This window comes from Pan paniscus, chromosome X, assembly GCF_029289425.2.
Source record: "Pan paniscus chromosome X, NHGRI_mPanPan1-v2.0_pri, whole genome shotgun sequence".
Lineage (NCBI taxonomy): Eukaryota > Metazoa > Chordata > Mammalia > Primates > Hominidae > Pan > Pan paniscus.
The window spans coordinates 117407734-117433146 of record NC_073272.2 but is presented as its reverse complement, the minus strand read 5'-3'; the positions used below and the strand labels follow the sequence as shown (position 1 = coordinate 117433146).

General features: G+C 36.7%; 1 protein-coding gene across 5 annotated transcripts in view; it reads left to right on the top strand.

Moving 5' to 3' along the window:
• KLHL13 (kelch like family member 13) overlaps nucleotides 1–25413 on the top strand; it is a 218866-nt gene that overhangs the window by 40111 nt on the left and 153342 nt on the right. The window contains exon 2 of one of the 5 annotated variants that reach the window (XM_055106640.1): nucleotides 20292–20349. The exons of the other annotated variants lie outside the window; for them this stretch is intronic. The gene's annotated coding sequence lies outside the window, so the exon portion shown is untranslated. The remainder of the gene's footprint in view (nucleotides 1–20291; nucleotides 20350–25413) is intronic. 5 annotated transcript variants of the gene reach the window in all.

The window sequence follows — 25413 nt, the reverse complement described above, 5'->3', positions numbered from 1 at the left end:
TTAAGGCCTTCAAATGATTGGATGAGACTCATCAACATTAGGAAGGATAACCTACTTTATGCAAAGTAACCTGCTTTACTCAGAAACATCTAGAATAATGATTCACCAAATAACCATGTTGACACATAAATTAACCATGAGACCTTTTTTTCTCTACAAGATGCTCCACAAGTCTCTTCTTCCCAGTCCTTCTCCCAATGCAACGACTGCAGTGGGAGCCACCTCCTTAAAAAGGAAGCAGTTTTATCTAAGGCATGCTAAACAAATTCCTGGAAAGGTCTAACTAAATGATAATGCTTTAGAAACTATAGTGATCACATAACCAAAAAAATTCCAAGTTATTTTAAAGTTGCAGATAAATCTCAATTGTGTATAATAATTTATCTTGTGATTGGTGAGTTTTGTTACATTGCAGTCACATTTAAAAAAAATCTCTCAGAAGAATTAATTTCAAAATAAACCTCAATCCTGGAACACATTACAACATTCTCTTCTTATGCTACTCTTTCTAAATAAGGTACCAGTGACCTCAACTGAAACTGCAGTTTAACTTTATTAAGGAAGAAGAAATAGAAGGGACAAAAACTGTTGTAAAATAAATTATAAATATTAATAATCACTAATGCTGAAATTTCTAGTGCGCAAATAAACATAAAATTAGAAACTGGTCTGCTCTGCCTATGGAGTAGCGATTCTTTATTCCTTTACTTTCTTAATAAACTTGCTTTTACTTAAAAAAAACTGTCTTAACTATTTTAATGAAGTATTTGAAAACAGTTTTTTTCCCACAAATATCTTATGACACAGAAATAGAACCTAGCAGACTATTACACTAGTGAGCAAATAATGAACTTTTGGTAAAGCATACCCAACCTTCAGTTAGAATATCTCCTGATAATAAGAAAGATCTCATTGAAATTTATTAATTCTTTTGTGTCTAGTAGATAACTTGGATGGCACACAGTGCCTTGATTTTTACCTGCCCAGAATTTAACTCCTCATCCTATCCTACATGATTTTCTTTTTCTTTTCCCCCTTCCTCTTTTATTCCATGGCACTGGGAATGGCAGGTCTTGCACCAAGTAGTGCAAGCCAGAAACCTGAGCTTTAGTCTTTATTCGTCCCCACTTTTCACTCCTGCATCCATTCTAGTAGTGAAACCGTTCAATAGCTTTCAATTCATCCTTCCTCTCTCTTTTTTCTTAGTTCAGATTCTTTAGTTTGAATTACTCTATCAGTTTTCTAACTTATCCACTGACTTCAGGACTTGCCTTCCTTCAGTTTGTTCAACTGCATTTTGAGAAATACTGCTAATGCTATTCTGAAGTCACTCTTGCTTGAAAGTATTTCAGTGGCTCCCCAGTATCATCAGTATAAAAAAATCTTTTTTTGAGTTACACATAAACCTTTCAGTATGGACCTGATCACTTGCTAATTCTCATCGTCTTCCACACACAGCAAACAAACTGACTTTTCTGCTGTAGTTTTTGTTTTATCTCCCTTATGTGGCTCCCTCTGCCTGGAATGCCCACTCCGTTCCCCACTTTGCCTAGTTAACCCATATATGTTGTCTAATAAAGACTGAAATCAACCTTTGTCACCTCTCAGAAGCTTTACAGACACAAGAATATTAACTGTAGTGTATTGAACTTGGGAAAAGAGCAATGATCTGAGATACTGAGTCAAAAAGCCTCACAGATCATCTAAACAATTTCCAATCCAAAGGGGCTGAACCAGTAGTTTACAATGTATTATTTCCCCCATACTATTCATATGTGTAGTGCGTTCTATCAGTAACTCTCAATATAAGTAGTGAATCTCTAGAAGGGAAGGGAACACTTCGGGAGGGATAATTCAATGTGCACATGTTGGGACAGAGGAAAAGAAAGAAAAGAAAGAGAAGCAGCCTCACAAACCTAAGAAAATCTTATCAAATTTTTATAGTGAAACAGTTTGGGGGTGGGTGGCATTGAATCAAAAATGACTTTACTGGAGGTCCAGTTTTCAAATGTAGATAATAATTATGGGCACAGAGATTTTATATAGAGTTTACAACTTGACATAAGCTCTTACAAAATCGCCAGTGGAAAATGTTTGCCATGGTCATAAATTCAGTGACCTGCTTGAAAGATGTGTGGTATTTACCCTATCTTGCTCCAGCCAGCTCATACAGAAAGCAGTAGCATAATCCAAAGGAGTGGGGACATCCATGGAAAATTTCCTGGCCTGGCAGTTTGCATGATAAGTGAAGAAAACACGATTTACTAAGAAAAATGCAGGTGGAACCCCCACAGCAGGATGAGGCCAGCAAATTTATTACACTAGGTGAAATACACATGAATGTCTGCTGCCAGGTCAGACTCATAAATATGCATTAAAAGAGATTCTGAACCCTTATGAGAACCAGTTTTTTCTCAACCTACAAGGGCTGACAGATTTATGGTTGAGGGTTTTACTTCACAAACAAACCCTTAGGTAGAACCTACATTTCTGCTAAGGTCATAGTGTTCTTTCACACCAAGGAGACTCCTAAGAAGAAACAAACAGTTTTTTAACAGTTTATACAGGTAGAACATTCCAGTAATCAGCAGATAGCAAAATCTGTGACTGTAATGAGCAACTAAAATGGAAAAAAGCAGAAAAAATAGGACAAGGGAGTCAGAAAGGACAGACATTTTTTCTAATCTCTACTTTGCTACAAATTAGTTAGCTATGAGGACCCCAGTTTCCTCATTTATAAAGTATGTTAAGGGTAAGAAGATAATAAAATCTTTTAAGGTCTGTCCCAGCATTGAAACAGTAGGATTTGATCTAGAGTGACCTCCCTGACAGATACGAGGGTGAAATAGAGGCAGGCTCACATGACAGTTACTGGCAAGGAAGAGAAATGGGTAGTCATGACTGGTGGAAGTGAGTAAAAGTTATAAAAGTAAGCTGGACATACAGTCTGGGTAGCCAACTTTATATTGTTAGAAAGTTTAACCATTCTTTTCCAAACATCCCTTCCCACAACTTTCAAAATTATTCCTTAACTCTTCTATGACTTTCTATTGTTATATTCTACATTTGTATCACAATAATGTTAACATCAACCCCTAGTACAGATAGGGCTGAAATTTCAGTCAGTCTGCTCTTATATCCACAGCCAAGTATATGTAGAGAGGATGATATTGGGGGATGATATGGTTTGGCTGTGTCCCCACCCAAATCTCATCTTAAATCCCACGTGTTGTGGGAGGGACCCAGTGGGAGGTAATTGAATCATGGGGGCAGGTCTTTCCTATGCTGTTCTTGTGATAGTGAATAAGTCTCATAAGATCTGATATTATATAAAGGGGAGTTTCCCTGCACAAGCTCTCTTTTTGCCTGCTGCCATCCATGTACGATGTGACTTCCTCCTCCTTGCCCTCCACCATGATTGTGAGGCTTCCCCAGTCATGTGGAACTGTAAGTCCATTAAACCTCCTTATTTTGTAAATTGACCAGTCTCTGGTATGTCTTTATCAGCAGCATGAAAACAGACTAATATAGGGGAGAAGGGAGAAATAGAGGGAATGAGGACTTCTTTCTTCATTTGTGGGGTTTTTTCTTTTTTTTTTTTTTTGAGAGAGAGTGTCTCACTCTGTAACCCAGGTGATAGTGCAGTGGCGCAGTCTTGGTTCGCTGAAGCCTTGACCTCCAGGGCTCAAGCAATTCTCCCACCTCAGCCTCCTGAGTAGCTGGGAATAGAGGCACACACCACCACACCTGGCTAATTTTTAAATGTTTGGAGACATGGGGAGTCTCACTGTGTTTCCCAGGCTGGTCTCAAACTCCTGGGCTCAAGTGTCTTCCCACCTCGGCCTCCCAAAGTGCTGGGATTACAGGTATGTGTCACTATGCCCAGCCTCTTTCTCCATTTGACATCATGATATAGGCTTCAATTCATCAGGAAGAGAAAACAATTCTAAACTTTTGTGGATCTATTGCATAGCTTCAGAATACATAAAGCAAAACTGAGCAATAAGAAAATGACAAATCTGTTCATGTCCTGACGCCCACTTTTTGATGGGGTTGTTTGTTTTTTTCTTGTAAATTTGTTTGAGTTCATTGTAGATTCTGGATATTAGCCCTTTGTCCAATGAGTAGGTTGCAAAAATTTCCTCCCATTTTGTAGGTTGCCTGTTCACTCTGATGGTAGTTTCTTTTGCTGTGCAGAAGCTCTTTAGTTGAATTAGATCCCATTTGTCAATTTTGGCTTTTGTTGCCATTGCTTTTGGTGTTGTAGACATGAAGTCCTTGCCCATGCCTATGTCCTGAATGGTAATGCCTAGGTTTTCTTCTAGGGTTTTTATGGTTTTAGGTCTAACATTTAAGTTTTTAATCCACCTTGAATTGATTTTTGTATAAGGTGTAAGGAAGGGATCCAGTTTCAGCTTTCTACATATGGCTAGCCAGTTTTCCCAGCACCATTTATTAAATAGGGAATCCTTTCCCCATTGCTTGTTTTTGTCAGGTTTGTCAAAGATCAGATAGTTGTAGATATGCGGCGTTATTTCTGAGGGCTCTGTTCTGTTCCATTGATCTATATCTCTGTTTTGGTACCAGTACCATGCTGTTTTGGTGACTGTAGCCTTGTAGTATAGTTTGAAGTCAGGTAGTGTGATGCCTCCAGCTTTGTTCTTTTGGCTTAGGATTGACTTGGCGATGCAGGCTCTTTTTTGGTTCCATATGAACTTTAAAGTAGTTTTTTCCAATTCTGTGAAGAAAGTCATTGGTAGCTTGATGGGGATGGCATTGAATCTATAAATTACCATGGGCAGTATGGCCATTTTCATGATATTGATTCTTCCTACCCATGAGCATGGAATGTTCTTCCATTTGTTTGTATCCTCTTTCATTTCCTTGAGCAGTGGTTTGTAGTTCTCCTTGAAGAGGTCCTTCACATCCCTTGTAAGTTGGATTCCTAGGTATTTTATTCTCTTTGAAGCAATTGTGAATGGGAATTCCCTCATGATTTGGCTCTCTGTTTGTCTGTTGTTGGTGTATAAGAATGCTTGTGATTTTTGTACATTGATTTTGTATCCTGAGACTTTGCTGAGGTTGCTTATCAGCTTAAGGAGATCTTGGGCTGAGACAGTGGGGTTTTCTAGACACTTCTCAAAAGAAGACATTTATGCAGCCAAAAAACACATGAAAAAAATGCTCACCATCACTGGCCATCAGAGAAATGCAAATCAAAACCACAGTGAGATACCATCTCACACCAGTTAGAATGGCAATCATTAAAAAGTCAGGAAACAACAGGTGCTGGAGAGGATATGGAGAAATAGGAACACTTTTACACTGTTGGTGGGACTGTAAACTAGTTCAACCATTGTGGAAATCAGTGTGGCGATTCCTCAGGGATCTAGAACTAGAAATACCATTTGACCGAGCCATCCCATTACTGGGTATATACCCAAAGGACTATAAATCATGCCGCTATAAAGACACATGCACACGTATGTTTATTGCGGCATTATTCACAATAGCAAAGACTTGGAACCAACCCAAATGTCCAACAATGATAGACTGGATTAAGAAAATGTGGCACATATACACCATGGAATACTATGCAGCCATAAAAAATGATGAGTTCATGTCCTTTGTAGGGACATGGATGAAATTGGAAATCATCATTCTCAGTAAACTATCGCAAGAACAAAAAACCAAACACCGCATATTCTCACTCATAGGTGGGAATTGAACAGTGAGAACACATGGACACAGGAAGGGGAACATCACACTCTGGGGACTGTTGTGGGGTGGAGGAAGCGGGGAGGGATAGCATTGGGAGATATACCTAATGCTAGATGACGAGCCAGTGGGTGCAGTGCACCAGCATGGCACATGTATACATATGTAACTAACCTGCACATTGTGCACATGTACCCTAAAACTTAAAGTATAATAATAAATAAATAAATAAATAAAAATATTTAAAAATTAAAAAAAAATGACAAATCTACCAATTGGAGTGGAAAATTGTAAACCACCTCTCTCAGTAACTGATAGAACAAGCAGACAAAAAAAATCTATTATGGTTATACATAATTTGAATACAATTATCAAGCTTAATTTATTGCGTATGCATAGAATATTTCAGCAAGTGGAGAAAATGTCTTATCACAAGTACGGACAGAACATTTATTAAAATTGACCATATACTAGGGCATCAAACAAGTCTCAACAACTAGTGAAAGGACTGAAAATTAGAGTATATTCTCTGGTTACTGTGCAATTATGCTAAAAATATGAAACAACTAAAAATAGCCATGTATGGATATTGAAAAACATTTTTAAACAACACATGGGGTGAAAGAAATCCTAATAGAAATGTAAACTACTTAAAACTGAGCAATAACAAACACTGCATAGCAAAACGTGTGAGGTGCAGCGTAAGCAAAACTTACAGGAAAATTTGTAGCCTTAAATGCTTCCACAGCCTTCATCACTTAACGACAGGTATACATTCTGAGAAATGCATCCTTAGGCAATTTTGTCATTGTGTGAATATCATAGAGTGTACTTACACAAACATATGTGGTATAGCCTACTACACACCTAGGCTATATGGTATAGCCTGTTGCTCACAGGCTACAAACCTGTAATGCATGTGACTGTACTGAATACTATAGGTAGTTGAAACATAATGATCTGTATTTGTGTATCTAAATATATCTAAGCATATAAAAGGTATGGTAAAATATGGTATAAAAGATAAAAAATGGTACACCTGCATAGGGCATTTATCATGAATGGAGCTTGCAGGACTGAAAGTTGTTATGGGTGTCAGTCAGTGAGAAGAGAATGTGAATGCCTAGGATATTATTGTACACTACTATAGACTTTATAAACACTATACATTTAGGCTTTACTAAATTTATAAAAAATATTTTTTCTTTAATAATAAATTAACTTACTGTAACTTTTTACTTTGTACACTTTTTAATTTTTTAAAACTTTTTACCTCTTTTGTAATAACACTTAGCTTGAAACAAAAACATATTGCACAGCTATACAAAAATTCTTTTTTTATATCCATACATATATACATATAATTTCTTTATATAAGCATTTTTCTTTTTTCATGAACTGGAAGAATTAATATTGCTTTTTATTTGTATAAATGTAAGGGGTACAAGTTCAATTTTGGTACATGGGTATATTGTATAATGGTGAAGTCTTGGCTTTTACCATATATATGCCTTTTTCTATTTTTAAAATTGTTATTATTTTTTTTTTTTACATTTTAAACTTTTTTTTGTTAAAAATGACCCAAGCATATACATCAGCCTGGGCCTACACAGGGTTAGGATAATCAATTTCACTGCCTTCCACTTACACATCTTATCTCACTGGAAGGTCTTCAGGGCAATAACGTGCATGGAGCTGTCATTTCCTATGGTAACAATGCTTTTTTTCTGGAATACCTCCTGAAGGGATGTGCAGCTGCTCAGCTCAGCAAAGGCACCAACTCCCAAGAGGGCAATTTTCAGTTTCAGTTCAGGTGAGGGTGTGTGTGTGTGTGTGTGTGTGTGTGTGTGTGTGTGTGTGTGTGACTCTTCTGGATGGCCCTGTTTTCACCAGGATGCAGGGCTCCACCAAAGCACTGTTTGCTCAGCAGCAGAGTGCAGATTCAGCTCAGGTCCCTAGGAGCAGGGTGCAGGCATGGCTGAGAGAAGATGGAGCTGTTCTGCCAAAGTATGGGTTCCCCAGGAGGGACTGCGCAGCCTCAACTCTGCCTGAGGGGATGGGGGAAGGAGCGGGTGGAGCAGTTCCACCATTTCTTGGCCCCACAGGGAAGGGACAGTTGTTCACAGCTGGACTTGAGGATATAGGGCCACTAAGCAGGGGTGGTTTGAGGGCAGTTTAGTCTCAGGGAAGAAGATGTGCTGTGACTACTCGTACTCATCCTGGGGCAAGACATACTCTAGCATTAGCTCTCAGTGCAGTAGCCCTGTGGGCCACTTGGGGTGGGGCACAGTGTTGGCTTCTTATCTGTGGGGGGAGCACAGCTTTGTGGTCTCTAGGCAGCTCCCTCAGCTGAGCTTAATGCTAGTGAGGACTGCAGGGGACCCCAGTAGTGAGGATTGTAGGTATCCAAAGGGTTGATGGGGGCTGCTGGGATCCTCTTGCCTACCTTTGCACCATAGAGAGAAGTTCCTTCTGGTTCCCAGGTGATCTCACATGGGGGATGGGGTGATGGAGTCCTGGTATTTCCTTCCGTTCTTTATGTGACTCTTCTGAGTTTCTGTGCTCACCAAGGTTTGTGTTACTCGTTTGACGTACCCTGGTGTTCTCCATTAGTTATTTTCATTAAAATATAGCTGTTTATTTGTTGTTTTGCTTGTCTTTATGGAAGGGAGGAGGGCTAGGGGCTTCTAGTTGGCCATCTTCCTCTCTACCCATTGTGCTTTTCTAGTGATACTGTTCTGAAGGCTGGATCCAACAGAAATTGTGTGTGTGCAGAGATGTGTAAATAAGAATGCGATATTATAGTCATGTGTCACATAACCTTTCGGCCAGTGATTAACTGCCTACGAAATTGTGGTCCCATATGATTATAACGGAGCTGAAAAATTCCTATTGCCTAGTGAAGTCAGATCCCTCCTAATGTTGTGGTGCAAAGCATTCTTCACGTGTTTGTGGTGATGCTGGTGTAAACGACCCCACTGTGCTGCTTCTAGTGGTATAAAGGTATAGCAATACTGTTATATATATAGTACATAATACTTGATAATAAATGACTGTGTTACTGGTTTATATATTTACTATACTTTCTATTGTTATTTTAGAGTGTATTCCTTCTATGTATACAAAAACCTAACTGTAAACAGCTTCAGGCAGGTCCTTCAGAAGGTATTCCAGAAGAAGGCATTATCATCATAGGAGATGACAGCTCCATACACGTTATTGCCCCTGAAGACCTTCCAGTGGGATGCGATGTGGAGGTGGAAGACAGTGGTATTTATGATCCTGACCCTGTGTAGGCCTATGTGCTTGTGTCTTAGTTAAAAAAAAGTTTAAAAAGTAAAAAAAAAAGTAAAAATTGAATAAGGATTATAGAATAAGGATATAAAGAAATACAATATTTTTTTACAGCTGTGTAATGTGTTTTAAGCTGTTATTACAAAAGAGGCAAAAAGTTAAAAAAAATTTAAAAGCATATAAAAAAGTTACAGTAAGCTAAGGTTATTATTGAAGAAAGAGAAATTTTTTTATAAATTTAGTTTACCTAAGTGTACAGTGTTGATAAAGTCTACAACAGTGTACAGTAATGTCCTAGGCCTTCACATTGACTTACCACTCACTTACTGACTCACTCAGAGCAACCAACTTCCAGTCCTGCAGGTTCCATTCATGCTAAGTGCCCTATACAGGTGTACCATTTTTTATCTTTTATACCGTATTTTTACTGCACCTTTTCTAAGTTTAGATATGCTTAGATACACAAATACTGACTATTATGTTACAGTTGCCTACAGTATTCAGTACAGTCACATGCATTACAGTTTGTAGCCTGTGAGCAATAGGCTATACCATATAACCTGGGTGTATAATAGGCTATATCATCTAGGTTTGTGTAAGTGTATTCTATGATGTTTGCATAATGATGAAATCACCTAATGACACATTTCTGAGTACCTATCCCCATTGTTAAGTGATGCATGACTGTACTTATAATGAGAAACTATTGGAAACTCTCTATGTATATACCAATGGGAAGAATAAAGAATTGTCTCATTGTGTTCATGGGCACGTACCTTAATGACTAATGATTTTGAGCATCTTTCCATATATTTATTTGCTATTCCATATATCTTTGAGTATGTGTTCAGATTTTTGCCCATTAAGGAAAAAAACTAGATTTTCTTTCATTGTAGAGTTGTAATTTTTTTATTGATTCTGGATGTAAATCTTTCATCAGATGTGTGGGTTGCAGTTTTTCTTCCTGGTTTGTGGTTTGTCCTTTCATTTTCTTGGTAGTCTTTCTCAGAACAAAATATTTTAATTTGATAAAGATCATTTTGTCAGGTTTCTCTTTCGTGGATCATGTTTTTCATAGCTACAAGATCTTTGCCTAACCTAAAATCCTGAAGATTTTCTTCTATCTTTTCTTCCAGAAGTTGTATATTTTTGGGTTTTATATTTAGATCTGTGATCCACTTTGAGTTAACTTAAAGCAAATAAGATTTATTTGCTAGGAATACTTTTATTTGTTTAACTCATAAAATAAATATGTTATGAAAATGTGTTACTAGGAGTTATTGCCTCCAGTTGGTATTTTGGAAGCATGGGATTGTTAGTGACATTTAAGCTCTTTTGACCCTGGCCAGAAGTTAGAACTATAGTTGATTTCATAATTTAGTGACTTAAAAGTGTGTAGTATCTGGAGCAAATTGTTTCATGAAAGAATTCTTACCAATATTTATTTTTACTATTTTACCCCTGTAGTTCTGTTTCATTAAAAATAAACACTTGTCCTGACCCACTAAACAGATTTCATGTCTCATGACTGGTTCCAGATAATTTAAAAAGCATACTGGCTTAACTGTCTTCCTGAATTGGAACTCACAATCTTCACCACCTCCACTACTAAATAAATATTACCTGTCATTACCCTTTTCTGTCTGCTTTGTAACAATTCTACTTGGTTTTTCTCTAAGCACAGTTTAATTTTTGTTATGACTTTACAAATTTTTAGATAATATACTATCAGCTATGTTGTCAGAAAAAAAACAGTAAATGGAGTAATAGAAGGAACTTATTGTGATACTGTAGAATTTTAGTATCTATTAAAATAGCGATGTCCAGCCCTGGAGGAGCTATAACTCTTCCGTATTTGTGTTTCATTACCTATTCCTGTCTTAGTTGAGTTTCTTTTACTTCTATGTAGCAGAAACACACTGGAGCTTGCTCTAGCCTAATGGAGCCTAGGGAGGCCAAGGGCAGGAAGCTAGAAGGGCTCAGTAACTTTGGAAGCTCTTCTTGCTTCTTGTATCATTTGTGTTCCAGGCTACGTTGGCTCTGTTTCTTTTTATGTGAGTCCTTTACACCTCTGTCTTTCTGAAGACTGGCTTTCTCTGATTCTCTGTGCATATGACTGCCCTGAGACCTTGGGATTACTTCTGGCCAGACTAGAATTGCTCTGCTCCAATTCCCAGGAGAGATAGTATATATAATTAGTTTAGGACAAGTTCCACTTCTGGTCTAATCAGCATGGCCCAAAGGTAGTTAGATCGGAAAGAACAACCCATGTTTGCCTTGTGGGTAGATGGTATGCAGTTCTCAGAGACTGAGAAGGGTGTTGGGTCTACTGCAAGTTCACAAAATGCTGGTTGGTATACATTTACCTTTTAAAATGAACTTTAATTAATTTGGTTTTCAGAATGTAGAAGTTTATAAAAAGTTCATTGTATATTGAAAAAGACTGAGTTAAGGATTACAAAACTAGAAAAGTCACACTGACATCAAAGGATGACTATTCTTTTATTACTTTCATGTTAAAAATAATTAAGCTTATATAACAAATTTAGTCAAATATATTGACCACAGAGTGCTCTTTATTTTCAAAGGTGGTAGTCATCCACATACTGAACGTCTTGTCGATCCAGCAGTTGAAGGTGTTATAGGCTAAAGAAAATTAATATTTAAAATATTAGACATGCATTACAAATTTACCTCTGAAGAGTTTTCATTTAGATATATTAAAATTCCAAGTTGTAGGGAAGGGAAGATATGAGACCCAACATTTATTGTGTTTCTGCCTAGTCAGTCACTTAACATATTTTATTCCATTCAGACCTTATAGCCACCCTTTGAGAAGTAGGCGTTGTTATCCTAGAAGCAGTGAAGAAATTAAAACACACAGAAAACAGCTAGCAAATATGTAGTGAGGCTAGCATTTAAGCTCAAGTCTGTGTGACTCTACAGTTTCTTGTCTCTTCACTCTACTGTTTGGGGGTATGAAAGTATATTTATTAAACTTTTCTAAAAGAGGCTATAAGTAGGACTATACAGAAGCTATTCAGTTCATTTTCTTGTCTGTGTGCTTAAGACAGTCTCAGTGTCAAACATATGATAATCATTTCTCCATATCTGGAGCAAAAAGAGAGTCATATCAGTTATCTAATGTTAGTCACTTAAGCACATGGATTTTTTAGAGGTCATTACAGTGATAAATCAATATTTAAAAATAGCAGTGGCTTCTTCAGTTTGGAGAGAAATGTTTTTTAACCTTATATTCTAAACCTTAATGCATGCTAAATTGGGAATTGGAGGGAAAAAGGGAAAGCTGACCTTTCTTTTTTAGTCTGAACAAACAAGAAGAGGAAAGCAAAGACTGGCTAAATAGTATAAGGCAGTATATTAAGCTTTCCATGTTTATTCACTTGAAACCTGTTATTTTTCAAAAACACATTTTTAAGTGAAAAATCAGAAAATATATATGCTTTAGAAATTATTGTTAAAGACAAATTTTGTAACATAAATGCTTTATGTAATAGTTACATAAAACAAGTTTAAGTTGTCTGGTATTGATGATATAGAGGAAAAACTATCCTTCAAATATTTGTGAATTTTACCTGTGAGTTAATGATGGTTTACCTTCTAATTTATCAACCTAAATGGCCTTGTCCAATACAATTAAAATGAACAATTATTTGGTTTATTGTAACTTCAGACTTAGTCGGAAAAAAATATATAACAGCTGCTAGGGTGTAATTGCTAAAATAACTATAATAATTTTTGTCTCTGCATGGTGAAGAATATGCATTAAGACTTTAGCAAAAGATAAGACTGTGCTCTCTTTGTAAGTAGTCTGATCAAATGTGGCTCATGACTTAAAATTAATTTGATATAAAGTAAATCTAGCTTAATGCTTTATTAAGAATTCACAATGACCTTTTTGAAATAGAGGAATTTGAGATGAGGATGAGCTAGATGCTCCAGAGTTCACATTGCTGCTACCCTTTAGGGCATAAAAGGAGCAACCAAAATCATGCTATTTTAGTTCTTTAATAGTTTGGCTATTCCTTTACAAGCTATCTTTTCTAGGGACAAACTAATATAGCATGACATACTTTAAGCATCAAACATAAAAGAGTTTTGACCAAACTGCTCTCAGCATTTCTGTTCTGAAAGTACCTAATTAAAAGTAACCCTGAGTTACTGGCCCAGATATTGGCCCAGCGTAGGGGAAATGAAGCCCACTTAGAGTTAATGGGTTGAACCAATTGTCCTCTGTAGTTCATTTCAGTACCTCGAATGTTTTTCTCATTGGTAAGCTTTGAGACAGGATGGGAGCTTATTAGTGACACAGTTTTCTTCTTCTGAAGCTAAACTCTTGGTATTGTGATCTTTTGACCTTTTATTCGCTCTAACTTCTTGATTCCCTTTTTCCACTCCTCTAAAGTACAGCACATATACAGGTTCGTTGATGTACAACCAAATTTTACTGTAGTGGTGAGCATGGTTTATGGATTTAATTAATTGACCTATTAGTGAAATCCAGCTTATTGGCAGTCTTTCACGATTGAAATTCTAACTAGTCTCTCTGCATATCTATTTAGATCATCCCTTAACCCCAATGCTAGGCTGCTGCTAGGTTAGATCTGAAAGCACTACTGGCAGTTAGTTTTGCATATTCACAGTTAATTATTTGGTTTCTTATAAACCACTTCTCTATTTTTTTCTTTTACTTATTCTTTGCTTCCAATTTCTTGGCTACAGTTTCTTAGTTCTGTTTGCTGTTTAGTCAGAGGACCAGTAGAAAAGAGCATTTTCCTTTTCCTTTTCACCAGATTCAGGGACAGTTTCTGTGTTCTCCTGGTTCAGGTCTCTGTAAGTCACCATATGTAGCTTTCAACCCTGTCAGACGTTGACCTTACCCTTTTAAACATTTTGTAGCAGTTTGTTTAATTAGTGGGAAATAGAATTCATAGATAGTGTGACCTACTTATATACATATAACAAAATCAATACCATGATTATAATATAAAGAATAAATAAATATAATTTATAATGAAACTGTACGTATTTCAGGATATGACTGTGAGGGCCCAACTGTACTAGAAGATGTAGTGAAGTAGTGAATGCTTGTACCTACTTCTTTTTTTAAAAAACAAAAAGTTTTTTAATGTCTGTAGCCTAATCTTGGAAATGAAGCTTGTACCTACTTCTAAAGAATTAAGTTCAGGTTTATGAGAAGTAACAAGGTAATTCTGTATAGAAAACTACAGAAAATGAAAAATTAGTGGTACATGTGGACCATAAAATAAAAATGTTAGAATAAATAACCACAGATGAGACTTGTTTGTATATAATAAGAGAAAGAAGGAAATACTTGAAGCCGAGAAAACATGTCATGACAAATTACAGACTCTCAAAATGAAGAAAATGAGGAAGTACGATATTCTCACAAAGGACTTGGGCCATATTTATAAGGGTACTGACAAAGTAATTTCCTATATTGTGATAGAGAACAAGACCCTGATGAGGTATCACAGAAAGCATATTTCCTATTTTGAAATACTACCACTTTAAGACATGGTTTAGATTCCTGGTGCCTCAAAAGACCTTGATGACCAAATTCTTCTCTAGGTGATGAGAAATAGAGAGGATGGATTAGAAAGAGAAACAATAAAACAGTAAGGTATGGAGAAGATGGGGCAGTAGATGTCTCTATACCAAAAAGATAGAAAAATAACAGGCAATCACCAAATGAATACTTTCAATATGAGTTTTTACAGGATATGTTTCTTAGTGTTACAAAACATTTTTTTAACACATAGAATTTCGTAATTTGAAACATTTAAGTAATTTTTATTCTCTTAAAAAATTTGCTCTTCAAAATTCAACTTCAGTAATTTTTATTGAGATCCCTGTGGTTCATATGTCTCTACGAATTTAATAACGCTTTGTTTGTAATCTTTAAGAATGGACTCAAATATCCTCTGCCATTTTTGCAGAGGTTCCATTGCTTTTGCAGTAACTGCACTATTGTACTAAACTCTTTTCAACAAATATATAATTAGAAATGCTCTAGTATGTAGTGCATAGAGTGGATATATAATTTAGTTTTGAGACAACATCTTTATTTGATTCAAGCTTCTGCCTCCGTAAAGACTTTGTCCTAAATTATTGGGCTTTTTTTCTTAACTTCTTGTCAAATCTACCTGCATTAGTATACACAGTTCGTATACTACCTGTGTATTAGTATACACAGTTCCTGGTGTTTATTGTGTTAAGTTTCACCTGGCAGAGTATTTCCCTCTTCTGGGAAATGAGGCCATTCTTTACTGTTTGGGACTGCTCCATGTATTCCATAACTCTTGCCTCTGCCCACCAAATGCTCGTGGTTTCTCTCAATAATTTTGAGTGGTAAAAGTACCCCAACACATTTCCAAAATGCTCCTCAGGGGCATTGGACTCATTGGCTATTCCTAGCTAAATGTATATGCTTATATTTCTTAAAAAACAACCTCCACAAATTTTATTTATGATTTAAAAACACTTAAGATTAATCCCCATTTTCTCTTGGAAGAGGAGTCTTTTTTCAGTGTGACTGTTGTGGATTGAATTGTGCCCTCCTGAAACCCAGATGTTGAAGTCCCAACCCCACCAGTATCTCAGAATGTGGTGAAGTGTGGAGATAGGGTATTTCATGGTAGACTCTAATTCAATGTAACTGGTGTCCTTTTAAGAAGAGGTTAGGACATAGGCAGGTTCAGAGGGAAGACCATGTGAAGATGGCCATCTGGAAGCCAAGGAGAGAGACCTCAGAAGAACCCAACTGTGCTGACATGTTGAATCTGTTGTTTAAGCTGCCCAGTTTGTGGTACTTTATTATGGCAACCCCAGCAAACTAATACAATGACTGATTGATACTTCTTAATATGTGTTATTTCCATGTTAGTATACCAAGATAGCAGTATAATTTAGTGGTTGCAGTTCAGATTTTCAAGGTTAGAATTCTGACTCAGCCACTTAGCAATGGTGACCTTGAGCATATTAATAAACTCTGAGAAGCCTCTGTTTTTTTTAATCTGTAAAATGAGGGTAATAATACGTTCTTCTCTGGGTTGTTGTGAGGATTTGGTAAAGTAACTAATGTAAAGTGTCTGGTATGTGGAAGAATTCTATAAATAATACTTCTTTTTTCATCTGCTTCCATTTTTAGGTGTACTTTGCATTTTCAAAAATGATGTAATGGCATACTTGTTAGATGGACATTTATTGTGGGGATTTCAGGCTGCCTGATTTGTGGATGAGGGAGAGGTTTGCGGGTCGTAGGGCTTTTTCAATACCTTTATACTCAATAGTATGCATTTAACACTTTACAAAGTCATAGTACCTCACATCCAGGTCTACATGATGCACAAGGATTACCCTCATTGTGCCTCAGGAGATATTATTGTAACCTTTGTTTTGCTTACATAACTTCCTTTAAGACACAGTATACCTGTCCCCTGGGAATATGCTGAGATAAGTATTCTTCCTCTGTATTGCATAGTGCCGTAGCACACATACCTTCATTCATAGCATTTATATGCTCTGTTATGTCTGTTTTCTCCATGAGACTGAACTCTTTGAATGTAGTGACTGTTCCTCGTTCATATTTATATTCCTAATGTTCTGCACGGTGCCTGATTCTTTGTAGATGTGCTATAAATTACATATTACCAACATTTATGAGTAATGCTAAGTGCTAGATGCTGTCTCTGTCTCTGTTTTACAGACAGTAGTTAAGTGCTCACGGTAACACAGTTCAGTGGTAGAGCTGGAATTGAACACCATGATAGCTTATTTGCAGGGCCCATGCTCTTAACCATTATAATATAATGTCTCTTCCCTGAGAATGGAAGGGTCATCATCTGGTATACTGTAGGTCAGTGTAGCCCAGAGAGGGAGTTTGGAACATTTAATTGGTAGGACCAAGAACCTGAAGCACGCCTTACCTGAAGGCAAGTTGGGGGTGTGTGTGCATGTCCTGATGCTTGGAAAAGAAGTTATATTTTAATGCACATAGTCTGCTATATTATTTGTACTACTGGTATTGAAGGTTTAGATAAAATTTGTATCTCTGAAATGCACTTTCTTCATTAAAAATGAATTTCTATAGTGATATAGAGTGAAATTTCCTACTAAGCCCCCAAATCGCTTAAAATGGATGTCATCATTGACTGTGCTCCCTTATACGTTGATAGCAGGGTTAAGATGATTGATATAGCTTTAGGGAATTTGCTATATTTGTAGTGGAAACAGCGTGAGAAGAAAAGTGAAGATGCTGCTCGTAACAGTTAAAACTTCAGATTTCTTAAATGCTTAGGAGATGAACTGTTCCAGAATTTTGTTTTATTGTATTTTTATTTACAACTGATTTTATCTCCTTAACATCAATGTATTTTTCATTTTCAATACTTTGGTTAAATTTTTTCCTGCTGACTCATGGCTATCATTACAGCTGTTACAGTAAAGTGTTTTAGAGATGCTGTAGGATCTGTTGAGACTTGTAGAACTATTTGCTTCTACAATATATGATCCCGGATTGTTGTACTCTTCTTATGTTCCTTGAACAGCTTTTGCATTTTCTTCTATGTCATGCCTTAGTGTGCCTTCCTTCAGCTCCTTATCTCCTTCTTCTGATTTTTTGCATGCTCAAAACCAGTTGGCCAAACAGATTTAGAATTGTACATGAAGGACTAAGGTGTGTGTCAGTTACTAACATGAATGTGCATTTGTGCTTGAGCTTTGTGATATCTATTCTGTCTCTGAGGCCTCTTTTTTACTTGTTTCTTTACTGTGTTTTGAATAGATGAAGTTACTGCAAAATTGGTTCATTCTAGACATACTATAAAATGCTGTCAATTTTCAGTCTGTCTATTAAAAGGGATAGTTTGGCTTAATAGTCAGAAGTTCAGGTACTTTTCCAGTAGATTGTTTTAGTGACATTTTGCAATTGATTATTATTGGAAAGTAAAATTCTTTCTGCCTTAATGAAAGAAATTGTGCTTTAATTTATCCTGTTTAAAAGGAAAAGTCAACAAATATTTTGGGTGATAAATTCATGACCAGCATTCATTTGGGCACGTTGCATAACTGAGCTATAGTTATTGACCCAGAAGAAGTAATACCTCATCAGGATAGCAAAGGATTATAATTGTTTTGAAAGATCAAGACGCTAGCCATGGATTTAAGAGTGGAGAACTATGAAAGCACTTGGTGTTTAGGAACTCTGAGAGGAACTGTAGAATGAAATAAAATAGAGCATAATAGGAAGGTGGAAGCTGATAAAGACAGAGCACTAAATTAGTGTGGCATACTTTAATTAATTAGTGTGTGTAAGAGAAATAAAAATGGGGGGGAGTAGGGGAAGGGATTTCTGGAGATATTACTCTGTAGTTTCATATTTAGAAGACAAATCAAAGCTGTTAATAGACTGTTGACTTTGAGCTGCAATTATTGATATCAGTATGAGAAACAGTGGGCTGACATCAGAATTTAAAGGGCTAAGGTGGTAACACTATGTAATGGAGAGGCTTTAAAATCAGACAGTCCTGGGTTAGATTCCTGGCATCATCACTTCTGGCTATTTTGACATTGGATAACTTCATGTTTTCTAAAAAGCCTAGAAAACGTGTACCAGTGCCTGTCTTTCTCTTTGTATTCATCATTTTGGCAGATTACTGGAAGATGACTGTTAGGGCCTAAAGGAAGCTGTCCAGTTTTAAATTGTTGTTGTTGCTGTATATCCTTACATATAATTTATTGTCAGGTATATGATTTGCAAATATTTTCTCCTATTCTGTAGGATTTTTCACTTTTTTTTTTTTGAAATGGAGTCTCGCTCTGTTGCCCAGACTGGAGTGCAGTGGCACAATCTCGGCTCACTGCAAGCTCTGCCTCCCAGGTTCACACCATTCTCCTGCCTCAGCCTCCCGAGTGGCTGGGACTACAGGTGCCCGCCACCACACCCGACTAATTTTTTTTTCTTGTATTTTTAGTAGAAATGGGGGTTTCACTGTGTTAGCCAGGATGGTCTCGATCTCCTGACGTCGTGATCCACCCACCTTGGCCTCCCAAAGTGCTGGGAGTACAAGCATGAGCCACGGCACCCGGCCGATTTTTCACATTTTTGATAATGTCCAGTGATGCACAAGTTTTACATTTTGATTAAGTCCAAATTATCTATTGTTGCTCATGCTTTTGGTGTCATGTCTAAAAATCCTTTGCCAAATGTGAGGTCATAAAAATTTGTTTTTATCTAAGAGTTTTAGCTCTAACAGGTTTTTGATCCATTTTAGTTAATATTTGTATATGGTATATACAAATGTATATGTATATGGTGTATACCTCATTCTTTTGCATGTGACTATCCAGTTGTGCCAGCACCATATGTTGAAGAGACTTTCCTCTCCTCAATGAACAGTCTTGGAACACTTATGGAAAATAGTTAACCATAGACACGTGGCTTTATTTCTGGACTCTCAATTCTATTCCATTGATCTATCCTTGTGCCAACACCACACTGTTTGATTACCACTGCTTTATAGTAAGTTTTGAAATTGGGAAGTGTGAGTCTTCCAGCTTTGTTCTGCTGTGATTACCTTTAAAGATTAATCTTTGCTGAAAAAAAGTCCCAAGGAACAGGGACAAAGTACAGTGTGGTTTTGACAGGGGAAGAAATACTCTGGGAGGCTGTAGCTGAGATAGATAGATTTAAGTGCTCGGAGGCTGATAATAAAGAAATGAATAAAAAAGTAAAATATATTGAACACCTATTATATGTCAGCTGTTCATATATCCTCACAACAAACTTGAGGAAGTGGGTATTGGCTCCCCATTTTTACCTAGTAACATTCTGAGAATTAATGAGATGAAGTAATTTGCTTGTGCAGCTAGAAAGTGACAGCTGAACCTATGTCATTAAGCTTCTAAAGGCCTATTACCATGCTGCCTTGATAATGAAACTACCTGAATAAATGTATCAACCAGGGTCTAATCAAGAGAAAGAAATCACATGAGTTATTTGAACAAAGATAATTTAATATAAATAATTATTATGTAAGTATATTATCTACTGTAAATTAATTGAAAGGGTAAAAAGGTATTTTTTTACCCAGGACAGATAAGGCTTTCCTGTCCGATACAATAGCCACTAGCTATATGTGGCTTTTGAGTACTTAATTATGACTTTTACAATTAGCTAGTCAGTTTCTACAAATAAGTCAGTTGAGAATCTGATGAGGATTGTGTTAAATCTGCAGGTCACTTTGGGGAGTATTACCATCTTAACAATATTAAGGCTTCCAATCCATGAACATGGTATGTTTTCCCATTTATTTAGATCTTATTCTGTTTTTCAGCAATGTTTTATAGTTCCCAGAATATAAATTTTATACTTTTTCTGTTAAATTTATTTCCAAATATTTTATGTTTACATTGATGGAATTGTTTTAAATTTCATTTTCAGATTGTTTATTGCACATGTATAGAAATAAAATCTATTTTTGTATATTGATCTTGTATCCTGCAACTTTGCTGGACTCATTTTTTTAGTTCTAATAGTCTTCCATCAATTCTGTAGGATTTTCTACATACAAGCTCATGCCATCTGCTCTGAAAAAATAAAGTAAAAATAGTTTTACTTCCTCCTTTCCAATATGGGTGCCTTTTTTTCTTTTAAAAATTATTTCCCTGAGTTTTCCAAAGTGAATTTCATTTCCTTTTCTTGGTTAATTTCCCTGGATAGAGCTTCTAGCACAATGTTGAATAGAGGCAGTGAGAGCAGACATCCTTGTTTTGTTCCTGATTTTAGGGGGCAAGCATCTAATGTTTTATCATCAAGTATAGTGTTGTAGACTTTTAAAAATATTACATTAATTTATTATTCATCTTTCTTTCTTAGAGCTGAGGGTCTTGCTGTGTTGGCCAGGCTGGTCTCAAACTCCTGGGCTCAAGTAATCCTCCTGCCTCAGCCTCCTGAGTTGCTGGGATTTCAGATATGAGCCACTATGCCTAGCATATTCATCTTTATTACTGAATTTTTTTTGCAACCCCTTAAATTTCTGTGGTTGAGGTGAGACCCTCACTTACTTTACATCAGTTTTGGCCCTGTGGTTATAGAAGATTTGGGGGAAATTGTAAAAAGTCCTAAAGATTCTGAATTCAGATTGTTTTGCGAGTGTCTTTATATTCTATATCTGTTTTAAAGAAACCAAATCTGTAACTGACAGTTCATGCATTCATCATGGTAGTGAGGTTAATTTTAAGATGCCATGCCAAGATTTAATTAACAGGCATTTGTGCAAATCAACAGCCTTAGTTCTATATCAAATGATAAAGTAAACCATATCCTACTTTAACTTTTTTGATCTATTGTTGAACTGTGGGTCTGAATGTGTTCCATAAGATGGTTTCTACTGTGGCTATGAAGATTGTAGAAAAGATAGAGCTACCTACACTTCTCTTTATGTCTTCTGTCATTTTCTTAAATTTGCTAAAAATGTTTGTTATAGATACAGAAAAACTGTTACCTTTATTCAGACCTGCATGCTGTACTCCCTTGAATCCCTTGCACAGTAAAAGTAGAGTGACCTAATTTAGTAACATGGTGATTTCTGCTGGAAAGATTTGTATCTGAAATACTGCTCTCTAAGGAGTTCTGATTGGTGATTTGCCAGTTTTTTTTTTTTTTTACCATATTTGAAAATCACTTACTAAAAAAACTCTAGTACATTGACTATATGAATTTTATCAGAACAGGTTTTAATTGTTTTACATTTAATTGACTTGTGGCTTTTGATCGAATAGGATGTTAAACAGTATTTCATCTATTTAGAGGGAAATGCTTTGTCTTTTTAATGTAATATTGAGGAATATGATAAACTCCTAAGGAGGCAGTTTATAATTTAATACAGTACTCACAATATTTCTAAGACTGATTGTGGTGTATAAATCAGAGTGGACCTTAAAGAGGGTTCTTAATTCATATTAGCCTATGTCATTTTAGCAAATGATTAATACTTATTTTTTAAGAAATGTGATAATAAACTTGTCATTGATAAAGAAATACTTTTATGTCTTCTTGTTGTTATTTAGATGTTGCTTAGTGTTTGAGCACGGACTTTAGATTTCAGCTATAGATTCACTTAAAAACCAGAATCCTTCAGCTTAAAGACCTCTTGCACAAAGAAAGCAAAATGATGGTTTTTTTCTTTTACTATACTAGAAGAATATCATGTTATAAAAATGCTGCTTGCATCTAGATTTCAAGAGTTACTTGGAACTTAATAATATTTTATTATATTAGAGATATAGGCATTTTTGTTTTAAGATAGTTTGTGAATCTCATTTTGCTTGGATAAACAGCTTTCTGATAAGGTGATTACTGTAATATAAAAGCACTTAAGAATTTTACCCTTTGGAACATGGAGGGCAAATTGAATTATAGCTTGTTAGCATGGAGATGAGGAAAAAAAGAAACAACCTGCACCTGCTTGCTTAAACTCATCCCAAATTGAAAGCTTTAATACATGAAGCCACTTAATTTTCCCTATAAAATGCTCAGCAGTTTTTTATCTTCACTCACTTTATCTATAGATTTCCACTTAAAATCTTTTGTAAGCGTTTTTCTTCTTTCTCCTTCATTGTCTTTTTCTTGTTTGTAATTTATTGTGGGAGAAATAGGATTTTCCGTGGTAACTAGGACCCTGAGAGGTGTTTTATATTCTATGGTTTCAGATTTTCTCTTGGTTTCTCTCTCTCTCTCTCTCTCTCTCCTCTCTCTCTCTCTCTCTCTCACACACACACACACACACACACACACACACACAAATTGAGATTGGACATCTTTTCTTATGCTTATTCTTTTTATTGCCATTCTTCTGTGAAAGGCCTGTTGAAATATTTGCTCACAGGATTGCTCACCTTTGTTTCATTATGTTTTTTTTTTATTATTATACTTTAAGTTTTAGGGTACACGTGCACAACGTGCAGGTTTATTACATATGTATGCATGTGCCATGTTGGTGTGCTGCACCCATTAACTCTTCATTTAACATTAGGTATATCTCCTAATGCTATCCCTCCCCCCTCGCCCCACCCCACAACAGGCCCCAGTGTGTGATGTTCCCCTTCCTGTGTCCATGTGTTCTCTTGTTCAATTCCCAACTATGAGTGAGAACATTCGGTGTTTGGTTTTTTGTCCTTGTAATAGTTTGCTGAGAATGATGGTTTCCAGTTTCATCCAAGTTCCTACAAAGGACATGAACTCATCATTTTTTATGGCTGCATAGTATTCCATGGTGTATATGTGCCACATTTTCTTAATCCAGTCTATCATTGTTGGACATTTGGGTTGGTTCCAAGTCTTTGCTATTGTGAATAGTGCTGCAATAAACATACGTGTGCATGCGTCTTTATAGCAGCATGTTTTATAATCCTTTGGGTATATACCCAGTAATGGGATGGCTGGGTCAAATGGTATTTCTTCATTATGTTTTTAGAATATTTTATGTATGATGAATATTAAACCTTCGCCTATGTTGCACATCTCCTGGCTTCCAATCTCACACCCCCCTGCCTCTTCTTAATTATGTTTATGGTGTTTTGTACCATATACAATTGCAACTTTTTGTAACCAGCAAACTTAAACATTATTTTCTTTATGGGCTCTAAGTTTTGTGTCAGCCCTTAGAAAGATTTTGTGACTCATTAAAAATTGTTTTAAAAAATTCTCCTTTATCTGTCTTCTATTTTTTTTTTTTTTTTTCTTGAGATGGCGTCTTGCTTTGTCGGCCTGACTGGCATGCAGTGGTGCGATCTTGGCTCACTGCAACCTCCACCTCGTGGGTTCAAGCAATTCTTCTGCCTCAGCCTCCTAAGTAGCTGTGATTACAGGTGCGCCCAGCTAATTTTTTGTATTTTTTTTGTTTTCAGTAGAGACGGGGTTTCACCATGTTGGCCAGGCTGGTCTCAAACTCCTGACCTCGTGATCTGCCCACCTTGGCCTCCCAAAGTGCTGGGATTACAGGCGTGAGCCACTGTGCTCGGCCTCTACTACTTTTTTTTTTTTTTTGAGACGGAGTCTTGCTCTGTCGCCCAGGCTGGAGTGCAGTGGCGCATCTCCGCTCACTGCAAGCTCCGCCTCCCAGATTCATGCCATTCTCCTGCCTCAGCCTCCTGCCTAGCTGGGACTATAGGCTCCTGCCACCACGCCCGGCTAATTTTTTGTATATATATATATATTTTTTTTTTTTAGTAGAGACGGGGTTTCACTGTGTTAGCCAGGATGGTCTCGATCTCCTGACCTTCGTGATCCGCCCGCCTCAGCCTCCCAAAGTGCTGGGATTACAGGCGTGAGCCACCGCACCCGGCCCTCTACTACTTTTACGATTTTATTTTTTCATATTGCAATATTTAATCTATCTGAAACATATGGTATAGATAGGATTTTAATCTCCTCTCCCCAGCATAGCCAGTTTCCCCTAAAGTGTTTTTTGAGAAGTTTTATCTTCCTACTGATTTCAATTGCCACATTCATGATATAGTTAATAACCATATGTATTTTGATCTATTTTTAGATTCGATTCTGTTCATTCCTCTGTCTGTTCCCACACTAGTACCACACTGTAATAGTTACTATATATATTTTTTACTACATTTTAATATCCACTGGAAAAAGTTTCCTTGCCTCTGCCTCCACAACCACCCTCCCCAAACACCAGCCATGATGTTTATTGCTTATTTTTCTTTTTTAAGCTTATTGGACAATTTTTATGTGTTCAGTTCTCCCAATGAACTATAGATTCAACGTACAAAATATCCACCTTCTCCACAAAATATCTGACTCTTTTAGGGAATTTGATTGAAATTGTATTGAATTTGTGTATTCAATTTGAGGGAAGTTTGCATCTTTATGATTTTGAGTTTGTCTGTTCCTGGATATGGTGTGTGTGTGTGTATGTGTGCGTGAGTGTGTGTGTTTCCATTTATTCAGGGTCATTTATTCTTTTATGTGCTTCCATAAAATTTTATTTTTCTTTTTATTTATTTAGTTATTACTTTTTTTTGAGATGAAGTCTCACTCTGTCGCCCAGGCTGGAGTGCAGTGGTGCAATCTCGGCTCACTGCAAGCTCTGCCTCCCGGGTTCACGCCATTCTCCTGCCTCGGCCTCCTGAGTAGCTGGTACTACAGGTGCCCGCCACCACGCCCGGCTAATTTTTTTGTATTTTCAGTAGATACGGGGTTTCACCAGGTTAGCCAGGATGGTCTCGATCTCCTGACCTCGTGATCTGCCCACCTCAGCCTCCCAAAGTGCTGGGATTACAGGTGTGAGCCACCGTGCCTGGCCATAAATTTTATTTTTCATATGTCTTTCATACATC